This window comes from Rhinopithecus bieti, unplaced genomic scaffold (genome assembly GCF_001698545.2).
Source record: "Rhinopithecus bieti isolate Rb0 unplaced genomic scaffold, ASM169854v2 scaffold_5626, whole genome shotgun sequence".
In the NCBI taxonomy this organism is placed as follows: Eukaryota; Metazoa; Chordata; class Mammalia; order Primates; family Cercopithecidae; genus Rhinopithecus; species Rhinopithecus bieti.
In genome coordinates this window covers 8,548,534-8,560,197 of record NW_016805666.1, presented here as the reverse complement: position 1 = coordinate 8,560,197, position 11,664 = coordinate 8,548,534, and the positions used below count along the sequence as shown (strand labels likewise).

Here is an 11,664-nt window from a genome sequence, read left to right as displayed (position 1 = left end):
CGTCTCAACAAAAAAAAAAAAAAAAAAAAAAAAAAAAATGTTATTTTCATTATGGCTATTGATAATGTTATTAATCATTATTAGTCATGCTATTTTCTTTCATCTTATTTTGCTAATGGAACTCTTTGTCTCTAACAGGACCCAAAGAAGCTGAAAGATAGGATTTTTTTTTTTCAGTATTTCAAGTAGAAACTGGGTAGCTTCTGACAGCTAAGCAGCCTTCTTATGCAATCTGCTTTATAGCCAGGGTCGTTTAACAGAAAGAGATTACATTTATGATAGTTCAGAGTTTATGAAGCACTGCCATGGTTTTTTCTCCTCTTTTGATACCTGCAACATGCAGTGAGATAGGCAGGAATCCCCATGTTGCAGACAAAAATTAAGGTTCAGAGAGATGGTAACTTATCAGGGTCACAGGACTTCTGCCAGTGGTGGAGTTGAGTCTCAAAAAAGTCCAGTGGGGCTGGACGTGGTGGCTCACACCTGTAATCCCAGTACTTTGGGAAGCCAAGGGGGGCGGATCACAAGGTCAGGAGATCGAGACCTTCTGGCTAACACAGTGAAACCTCATCTCTACTAAAAATACAAAAAATTAGCTGGGCATGGTGGTGGGCACTTGTAGTCCTAGCTACTTGGGAGGCTGAGGCAGGAGAATTGCTTGAACCCAGGAGGCGGAGGTCACAGTGAGCCAAGATCGTACCATTGCACTCCAGCCTGGGCGACAGAGTGAGGCTCTGTCTCAAAAAAAAAAAAAAGCCCAGGCTCCCCCATCGATTGTAGCTCCAACTTAATTTCCAAGAGGCATTTATGTGGGACGCACCATTCCCCTGACCAGGGACCCCAGCAGACATGGAGAGAGAGGGAGAGAAGAAATGAGGCAGGAGGGTGACCTCATCTACTCTAAGCAAAAGCCCTGAACACTCACTGCATGCAGGATCTTAAAATAAACATAGTTAATTCAGCCTAAATACCTTCCATGAACATTTTCAGGGAAGGGATCTCCTGAGGGAAAACTTACCAATTCATGGTAAGGATAAAGTAGACTCATCTCTCGCTTTTAATGTGAGCTTGAGTTACTACGATAATTAGGTTAGGCAGTGAGGGTATTAAGCTGTGTAGTGCAAGAAGTCCTGTTGTTTGTAAAACACCAAGTGCGGTTTAATGGAATGCGTATGTGAGTGCACATTCAGGACGGGCTGGGGAAGACTCCAGCAACACTTTGGAGGTGAGAGTCTGCTAAGTTGGGCAACTACCGGGGCTCCCCAAACATAGTTCTTGGGCTGAAAGCCTCTCCTTACTGAAGAGGCAATGGCTCCATCTCTAAGGAATGCGATACACTCCGTCTTGTGTTCTGCGGATTAGCAAGAAGGGGTGTCTGAAGAAGACACACACGCATTATCTTTATGATGTTTTCAACATGCCATTGATCCTGCAGCGTGTCACATGCCTGGAGTGGGCTCACTCAGATGGGAGGGGGGTTGATTCTCCTACCTTTCCTTCCCCGTCCTCTGGTAACTTAGGTGGGGTGCTTGGGAGAGGACTCAGTAAGGACGTGGGGCTTTCGGTGGCGGTGAACAGCCATGTGGTGCAAAGGGCCCACACAGAGAATGGGGACAGGGCCTCTCATTCCTGCCAAACTAATCACTTGAGGGGTTACCACATATTTTTGTTTCAAGGGAAAACCCCAACAATGTGTCGACATTTATGAATGCATGTTAAGCAATACTGGGAGAGAGCTGTCTACATTAGAGGTCAGTTTTGGGATTTGGGTTTTTTTTTTTTTTTTTTTTTCACTTTTAGAGTTAAAAAAATTATTAAATCAGTAATCACAAATGACTTGCTTCTAGACCTTTGCTATTTCATCCAGCTGGCTTAGAAAAAGCCACGTCAGTGCCCAGGGGAAAATGTGAATTCCACGAAGCCTTTGGGTACCAGGCAGCTTTGGGAGGAGCTTGGAGGACCCTGTTTCAGAGTTCCAGGGCTTTGGGTTCCAAATGCTTTCCAGGCTGAACATCTCCAGGTGATGCTTTTCGAGGAAGAGGGCTTTGAGATGCTGCCCTGAGGCTCTTGTGTGAACACGGTCCACTTTGGCAAGTCCTTCTGGTGTTTGGAGCTGGAGACAAGGAGACCAGCATTTGTTGAACATTTTCTAAGCCCCAGACTCTGTGCTCCTTGCTTTCTCTGCATCACCACACGTAATCGTCACAACCTCCACTATGAGGTAGCTGCCATTATCTTACAGGAGAAGCAAGATACCCAGGCGGCCAGCCCAGGACCTAACTTGGCTCACCCGACTCCTCTGGGTCCCACGGCCCAGGCATGGATGGCTCAGCTTAGACCAGGACAGAACTGGCTCCTTTCTTGCTCCACACGGAATAATTCAGTCCATGGCCTATCACATTATGACACAGAATGAGGAGGACTAAAATTAAATACTCACTGTTTGCCAAGCCCTATGTCAGGCCCCTGAGAGAGGCAGCACAGGGTAACAGAAGGAGCTCCAGCTTGGGAAGAGAAGGTCCTGGATTCATGTCTTACTCGTTATTCATAGTTGTGCAGTTTGGAGCAACTTAACCTTTCTGAATATTAGTTCTCTCAGCCATAAAATGAGTATAATAGTATAAACTTTTCTTCAGACAGCTGTTGGAGGATGAAATGAAATAATGTGTGAGCCCTATAAGTCTTCAGTGCATTAGCATCACCATGCATATTCCTCAGAACCTGTGTTAAATGCTCATAACACATTCTTTCTTTTGTATGTGTGACAGAGTCTCCCTGTCGCCCAGGCTGGAGTGCAGTGGTGTGATCTCAACTCACTGCAACCTCTGCCTCCTGGGTTCAAGCGATTCTCCTGCCTCAGCCTCCCAAGTAGCTGGGATTACAGGCGCCCACCGCCATGCCCAGCTAACTTCTGTATTTTTAGTAGAGATGGAGTTTCCCCATGTTGGTCAGGCTGGTCTTGAACTTCTGACCTCAGGTGATCCGATCCAACTGCCTCGGCCTCTCAAAGTGCTGGGATTACATAATGCATCCTTCTAACAATACAGTCTCAAATTGGGTCCAAAATGGACTTCAGGCTTTTATATCATTGTTTTCAGAGTGTATCTTCTCTCTCTTTTTGAAAATAGAATTGCATTTGCCACTTCTGTATGTCAACTCCTTTCCCTAATGCTCTAAAAATCATCTACAGTGCTTTGGTGAAGAGCTTATTAAGTCATTCAGGAACCTGGGAATACATTTAATCCTAATTCATGAGAAGTAATAAAAGGTTCTGAGAGTGGTAGGGAGGGGAAATGTTTTATATATTTACTTGTCCTATATCATTTCGCACATATTACATAGTATGTATTATTTAGCACCTACAATGCAAGGTACTATGGAAGATACACATGTGAATGGCAGCTTCTGTCCCCAAGGAGGACACAATCTAGGAAACAGCCAGACAACAAAGGCAAAGAGTGTTACATGCCTGAAAAGTGGCGCCTCCAAGGAGGTGTGTCATCCAGGGGAAAGAGAGGCGTCTTCTGGCCCGGGCGCCACGGAGGAAGAGAAATTTGGGCAACTGACTTAACCTTTCAGGAACTGGGAGAGCTTTGCTAACCTTTGGACTAGGCTTTGAAGAGTGGGTTTGGTGGCAAGCCAGGAAGAGGAAGGGCAATTAGGGGTTCAGAGGGAAATATACAGGACCTGACAGTGTCTGTCTGTCTGGTTGGAGCTAACAAATTATGTAAGAGAAAAATGAGATCGTTTAGCTGGGTGCCAGAGTGTGAGAAACCTTAAACATCAGGCTGGGTTTGACTTCACTGGGGAATCACTGAACCAGTATTTTCAACAGAGAAGTGACATAAACCTCACCCTGAGGGGTTCTGTCAACCAGACAGGAGATGGAGACCAGGGGGAGGCATGCTAAAGCCAAGGTCGCTGGCCAGGTGGCAGCGAAAAGGGCAAGAACTAGAGAAGCGTCCAGGACAAACAGCTCAGGGGATGATCCCTCTGAGTTCCTATCCAGGTTCCACCGCAGGGGACCTTGTTTATCCTCTCTGGGCCTCAGGTGCCATTGCTGGGAAGTAAAAAGCTTGGGCCAGAAGGTGATTTCTCCAAGTCCTCCCAGCCTGGCCTCCTCTGGCTTTCTGTCTGACATTTTTGTCACTGCTCTTCAAGCTGGTCAAACAGGGGAGGAGGAGTAGTTGTCCACCCACCATGCCAGGCCACCCTCTAACCCCAACAATCCCTGTCGCATTTGCAACAGCTGATGGTTTTTCTTTTGTACAGCCTTGCAAAGAAACCCAACTAATTAAATCAGTTGTGTTTGCCTTGACTTCGCAAATGTCCCTGAAACAAATGATGCAAAACAAAGAAACACATCAATAAATGCAGCCAAACAATGAAGTGCAAGAACACATAAGAATGTTCTTTTATTACAAAGGTGACACAGCACATCAGTGAAGATAGGAGAAACTCAACCAGCAGGCCTGGGGTAACTGCTGTTTAGGAAAAAATAATGCTCCATCTCCATCTCACTCTGTAGACCAATATTAATTCCAGGTGATTTCAGAAGAGAAATATAAACATTTCCTAGAAGAAAACATAGAGACAGTTAATGTAATCTTGAGACAAGGGAAGCCTTTCTTAGCCTGACACCAAAGCAGTTACAATAAAGGCAAGGATATTAATTTTTATTATTTTTTGAGATGGAGTATCACTCTGTCACAAAGGCTAGAGTGCAGTGACACAATCTCGGCTCACTGCAACCTCCACCTCCCATGTTCAAGCGATCCTCTTGCCTCAAACCCCCAAGTAGCTGGGATTGTAAGTGTGCACCACCAAGCCTGGTTAATTTTTGTATTTTTACTGGAGACGGGGTTTCACCATGTTTTCCAGGCTGGTCTCGAACTCCTGAGCTCAAGTGATCCACCCGCCTTGACCTTCCAAAGTGCTGGGATTCCAGACACAAGCCACTGCTCCCAACCAGATTTGACCATATAAACATTTAAAAGTCGGCATACCAAAGACAATAAAATGATTTCCCAATGTTGTACCAAACATCTTTTTAGGTGTTTCTGGGATGGGTAGGAAAGCCATTTCTAATTATCCCAAACGTGAAAAGGGGGAACCCATTAATGAGAGAAACGAAGAGAACTAGCGTTAGGGGGAACTTCAGGAGGGAAGAAAGCCTTCACCACAGCCACTGAGCAGGGCCAGGAGGACGCTGAGCTCCAGCTCCACCCCAGGACTTCCATTTCCCTCTGCCCTGGGGAGGAACTGGAGGGCTCCGCTGGCCTCCCCATCCCACTCCTCCACCCCGGGCCAAAGCAAGTGAAGGAAGTAAATGCAGATCCCGCCAGGGTTGCCTTGACCTTTGGGCAGCTCAGAGGGGCGGATGGCCTGGGGGATGTCCTTGAGCCCCTCCCCAGGGCTCCAGGAGCTTGTCTTTCCTGTTCTGTCTCCATGGCCTGGATATCACAAGGGAAGGATTTGGTGTCATACTGCCTTCCACAGCCTGTGACTGCATGCCAGGCCCCAGTGCCCACAAGAAATGTGACTCCACCTGCTCCAGGGGACAGGCAGGCCACTCTCGGCGCTCGAGGAGAAGTGGGTGAAATCTCCAGGCGTGGAGTGCCGCTCATCTGAGCCCGCGGATTCCTGCCTTGCTGGGCTTCCCTTTGGGGCTGAGAAGGAGCCCTGCATTCCTGGCGGATTGGAAGCTCCCTCTACGGTCTCCTCAGCAACCACAGGCTGCTGCCCTCTGAGCGGTGGTCTGGGGCTGAACTGCCAGGTCACCGCACTGTCCTCAGCCCTGCTCGGCTGCAGCAGCAAATTCACATGTGGCAATGAATGGTCCCAGCCTAAGATGGGGGATCTTAGGGATGAAGGTGGCATGGGGGCTAACATGGCTTCTGGGAGGGAAATTCAAGTTGTATCCACAGGTAGAATTCACACATACCTGGGCTCATCTGGTAAACTAGAAAGCAATGGCCCAAGGAGGGCCTCAGGGCAGGGAAGCAGAGAAGCCTCTCAGAGAGCACTCACCCTAAGGGAAGAAGGAGCTGGAGGACATGAAGGCGGGAGAGCCTTGTGGAGGAGGCGGGCCCTCCTGAGCAGTAGCTGAGACTCTGACTGGACCCCGCACCGACCCCATTCACTTTATGTCTGAGTTCTATAGAGGGTGAAGGCCCGAAGAGCGAGCGAGCTCCGGACCAGCCCAGGGCCATGCACAGAGTGCGTCAGTGAGGGCTCTTCACTGCAGGCAACAAAAGCCGATCAGGCTGATAGGAGCTAAGAAGGAATGCTGTGAAAGGGTGTCACGTAGCTCACAAGGCGGCTGGCCAGCAGGACTGGAAAACTAAAAGAAACAAAAGGTTACTGTGCAGCCAGAACCACAGCCACAGAACCAGCCCAGAGACAAGGCTGCCGCCTTCTCCCTGACAAAGCCCAGAGAGCTCAGCAGGCTCCGCTGATATTGTCCATCTTGGATGCTGGATGTCGCTGCCACCACCACCACCATCCCCATCACCACTGTCACCGATACCACCACACCGCCAGAAAGAATCTGCCCCTGCTCAGCCTCACTGCCATCACTGGCTCCTGATTCAAAGTTGGAGGTGGGTAAGGCTGACTGGCCCACACCTTGGCCTCAAGGAACATGGGGTAATGATTTGTCTGTCCTGTTCAGCTTCTAGATTTGTACATTAGGAAATTCGCCCAACATAGGCGGCTGGGGAGGGAAGGATCAGTCAGACACTGACAGCCAAGAAGAAGGAGGAAGAGGAGGAGAAGTGAGAAGAAACAAACAGTTCAGCTGGAAAAAAATCTTGAAGATGTCACTCCTGCTCTCTGGGCTTCAACCTGTGACCGTCCAAATTGCCTGGGGGTCATGGGAGGAAGTGGGCCTGAGAGCCCTGTCACTGGCACCGTGGGCAAGGGGGACAGTCACCATCCTTCATGGTCACCACCATCATCATCTTACGGATTGTCCCTAACCCGGGGTTCCTCAACCTCTACAGCTAACATTTGGGGCCAGATAATGCTGTGTTGTCCAAGCGGTCCTGGGCATTGTAGGATGTTTAGCAGCATCCTTGGTCTCTACCCATTCGCTGCCACCAGCACCTCCTCTCCAATTGTGACAATTAACAGCGTCTCTAGACATTGCCAAATATCCCTGGGGCAGAGTTGCCTCTGGTTGAGACCATCGCTCTAAGCACAGCTGCCTCAGTCCTCCTACGGGCACTCTGAAATAAAGGCCTAGACTTTCCCTCTGGAGAGGCTGGGCTCCTGCCAGGACAGGAGCACGCAGAGTCCTAGGGACCCCTTTTGGCTCCTGCTCATGGAGGCAGGGAGGAGGAAAAAGGCAATCTTATGTCACCAAATATTTACTATTCATTGAGCCCTGCACAACCTGCCTTTGCTCATGTAGCATGCCCTCCCTCACCCCAGCCTCTCTTCACTTGCCCAAATCTGACCCCTTCCCTCTTTCTCTGAATTGGCCTGCATCTCTCCCTTTCAAGATGTTCAGTGCCCTGGCCAGACGTGGTGGCTCACACCTGTAATCCCAGCACTTTGGGAGGCCAAGGTAGGTGGATCCCTTGAAGTCAGGAGTTCGAGACCAGCCTGGCCAACATAATGAAATCCAGTCTCTACTAAAAATACAAAAAATAGCCGGGTGTGGTGGCACATGCCTGCAGAGTCCCAGCCACTCCAGAGGCTGAGGCGGGAGAATCGCTTGAACACAGGAGGCGAAGGTTGCAGTGAGCCGAGACTGCGCCATTGCACTCCAGCCTGGGTGACAGAGTGAGACTCCGTCTCTAAAAAAAAAAGAATAGCTGGGCATGGTGGCATACACCTGTCCTTCCAGCTACTCAGAAGGCTGAGGCAGGAGAACCACTTGAACCTGGGAGGCAGAAGTTGCAGTGAGCTAAGATTGTGCCGCGCAACAGAGTGAAACTCTGTCTCAAAAATAAATAAATAAATAAATAAATAAGCTCAGAGCCCTAGTCCGAGACCACATTTTACTCTGTGCTCTACCCCTGCAATGGGGTGGGGAGGGGCAAGCCATACCCTGCACTGAGGGCCATCATGAGACGTTGCCCTGTGAGGACCCTTGTGGAGAGATGTCAGGGGGACGTGGCTCATTTCGTCATGCAGCGCTCTCTCAGTTAGGACCCTTGGGAGAGATGCCCAAACTACTCCTGAGCAACTGGTCAGTGTTTGTTTTGTGGACACCAGGAACTGGGCCTTTTCCCAGGCTTCCCTTTCCTGGAAGCTGTTCGAAAGCTTGGAGCCAAATTTGGGGTTCACCCGCATCATCTGTATATTTATGGTTCTCGTAGTTTAGTCTCATTCCTGGCGCCATTTTTATGCCCTTACCCTTAGTTTGTCCTTTTATTCCTTCTTTTAAATTACGTTCCCTTGTTACGTTTTACGTATGAACAGTTTCTGGCACAAAGCATGGTATAAATAAGAAGATAGATGTAGATAAAGCAGCTCTGTCTCTCTCATATGAGAGCTAGGTATTTTTATGTCTTGTCTGGTTCTAAATTAATATGAATTTACTGAAAGCAGTAGCTGCATCAGATTCATTTCCTGCCCACCATCCCCACTCCTTCACTCCCTCCCCTGGAATTCAGCCCACTGCCCATGACCTATGGACACTCAGTCAGTATTTGTTGCTCTGTGGATGAACGGTTCTCTTAGATGCAACAAATTCCTTCCCTCCCTCCTTTCTCCCTTCCTACCTTCTTTTCTCTCCTTCTCCTTCTTTTTCTTCTCTGTCTCTTCCTTTTTTTCTTCCTGAAAAATAAAGACAAAAAAGAGGAAACAGATACACTTTGGAAAGAACTCCCAGTGAGGTCCGTCACTATAGTCACATTTTAGAAGAGCTGACACTTCAATTCCCTTCTAAAACCTACAACAACAGTCTATCAAGTTCATGCTGAAAAGTGACTTCAGCCAGAAGAAGGAAAGTTCGAGACCAGCCTGACCAACATAGTGAAACCCAGTCTCTACTAAAAATACAAAACTTAGCCAGGTGTGGTGTCACGTGCCTGCAGAGTCCCAGCTACTCTGGAGGCTGACGTGGGAGAATCGCTTGAACACAGGAGGCGAAGGTTGCAGTGAGCCAAGACTGCGCCATTGCACTCCAGCCTGGGTGACAGACAGGCAGAGCCCCAAGGCCTTCTTGGTGACACTGGTCTTGTCTGGGGAAGCAACATTCCATCCTTGTCAGCTCATTATCTTTTCTCCGAAATCACCCTGCCTTTTCATCTGGATCCGGCATTCCTCAGACTTTGCCTTCTCCTGGTGTTACATGGAGGAAGTGAAATTCTACCCTCAGAGAGTATTTGCTGAATGAGTGAATCCTATTTAGGCAGTAAAATAGGGTCTGGAGGCAGGAAACACAAGATACCCTCTCCACAGGGCATACGGCGAATAAATGACTTTGTAACTTTACTTCATTCTCTTCATTTACATAGGGTATACTCCAAGTAGAGGGTATTTAAACTCATAAAAACTCTGTAATGGGGCCTTTGAGCCCCTACACACAGGCCCACTTCCACACTGTGGAGTGTGCTTTCATTTTCAATAAAACCTTCATTCTTTCCTTTGTGCGTTTTCTCCAATTCTTTGTTCAGGACTCCAAGAACCTGGACTCCCTCCACGGTTAACATTATTTGAACCTCCCAACACTGCCGTGAGTTAGACAGGGCAGCGATGATGATCACTATCACCCGTATAGATGAGGAAGATGAGACTTAGACTCATGATTCACGGTATAGTCAGGACCAGAGCGGTGGTATAAAGCTCAAGGAATCTGCTGGGGGTGCAGAGCGGGTCTCCATTAAATGTACATCACCCTAAAGCAGAGCCTAGGCCTCAGGCCCTGCAGATGTGCCAAAGACCCCATTGCTGCTGTAGAATATCATTCGTTTGTTAGTTTGTTATTGCATTTATGGGCAACACCCATTTATTGAACATGGCATGGTGCTAAGCACAGTGAAGCACATAGAGATGAATGCGTCCACTCTTGAGCAGCTCAAAGTCTAGCCAGGAAAACAGACCTAAGGACAAAAGACCACGAAGCAAATCGTCCGCACTCTCATGGCGCCTCTCCTCACCAGCACTCCCGAAACCGCGCCTGCAACTCCACGGCGGCAATTTTCATATGGATTGCAATTGTTTCTTGCCTCTTTCACCACCAGAGTATGACCTCCTTGAGGAAAAGGGCAGTTTTTTGTTTATTTTATTTTATTTCTTAATTAATTTATTTTTATGGTTTTTTTTTGAGACGGAGTCTTGCTCTGTCGCCCAGGCTGGAGTGCAGTGGCACGATCTCCGCTCACCGCAATCTCCGCCTCCTGAGTTCGAGCGATTCTCCTGCCTCAGCCTCCAGAGTAGCCGGAATTACAGGCACGCACAACCGTGCCCGGCTAATTTTTTGTATTTTTAGTAAAGACGGAGTTTCACCATGTTGGCCAGGCTGGTCTGGAACCCCTGACCTTGTGATCCGCCCACCTCTGCCTCCCAAAGTGCTGGGATTACAGGTGTGAGCCACCGCGCCCGGCCCGACAATTTTTATTTTAGCCTTTTTATCCCCCACAACGTTTAGCCCAGTCACTGGTATCCAGCTTCTACTCAGTCAACACTTGCTGAAGGGATGACAACAGAGGCCTCTCGGGGCTACAAGAGGAGGACATTTCTGCAGGAGCCATGGAGCGCATCACAAAAGGGAGATTTTGCTTGGAGTCTGAAAGCTGAGGAAGAGTTTGCTGGGAGACAGGTTGAAGGGTTCCAGGCCAGAGGAACCCCATAAACATGACTGGCCTTGGGTAAACGCTTCCTGCTGGCCAGGCTGTCTGTGGCCTGTGGTGCAAAGGGCTTTACAAGGACGACCTCTGAACCGCACCCACCCCATGAGGTTGCTGATATGATCAATACCATCTTATACCTGAGGAACAAAAGGCATGGAGAGTTCGAGTACCTTGCCCAAGGCCACACAGGTACCATGCTGTAGAAGTGGGACTAGAATCCACTCTGGTACACAACTATAGCCCAGGCAGGAGGGGGAGAGGTCACTACCTCTTCCTTCCCTCTTCTCCTTGGAACTCTTGAAAGATTTTGGATCCATCTGTCACCGAGACCCCAGGGTGTCTGTGGTCAATAGGATCTCAGCCGTGTGCAACCCCTGGGGGCATGCAGCCATGTGGGGCACCTGGTCCTAAATGTTCCACATGCATGTGGCCACCCTCCTTTGCCATGCCTTGAACAGCCACTCCACAGTCTCCCCAGGTTCTCCTAGGCTGTAGCCAGGGAGCTGAGGTGAATGGCTGCTGTTCAGGGTTATGTTCTTCCCTTCCTTAGTCCAGAGAGACCCTGCCTTTGCTCCCCAGGCATCTGCACTCTGCAGAGAAGACACTTTGAGATAGGAAAAAACTGAGGCAGCATGAGAGCAGCCAAAAATGCCAGCCGCTCTCTCCTGGTACAGGATTCTGTTTTCCAGAGTGCTCCCAGGGCTTAGCAGTGGAACAGGATGGAGCCCAAGAGCTGCAGAGGAGGCACTGGGTTCCCAGGGCCTCTGACCCAAGCGCCCATGGTGTGTCCACTGGGGCAGTGTGCTCAGTTACCTGCTGTCTTCACACTAGGCCTCGCCCTCAATGTGCACTCTCACAG

The 11,664-nt window shown here is 49.0% G+C and overlaps 1 long non-coding RNA gene across 1 annotated transcript in view; it reads right to left on the bottom strand.

The window, feature by feature from the left end:
• Nucleotides 1-4,418: 4,418 nt before the first annotated feature.
• The window catches only part of LOC108530510 (uncharacterized), a 32,469-nt gene continuing 25,223 nt past the window's right edge, over nucleotides 4,419-11,664 (bottom strand). Inside the window, exons 3-4 of the long non-coding RNA XR_001885861.1 lie at nucleotides 8,733-8,787; nucleotides 4,419-4,575 (exon numbers count right to left, since the gene is read on the bottom strand). This is a non-coding gene — a long non-coding RNA (uncharacterized LOC108530510). The remainder of the gene's footprint in view (nucleotides 4,576-8,732; nucleotides 8,788-11,664) is intronic.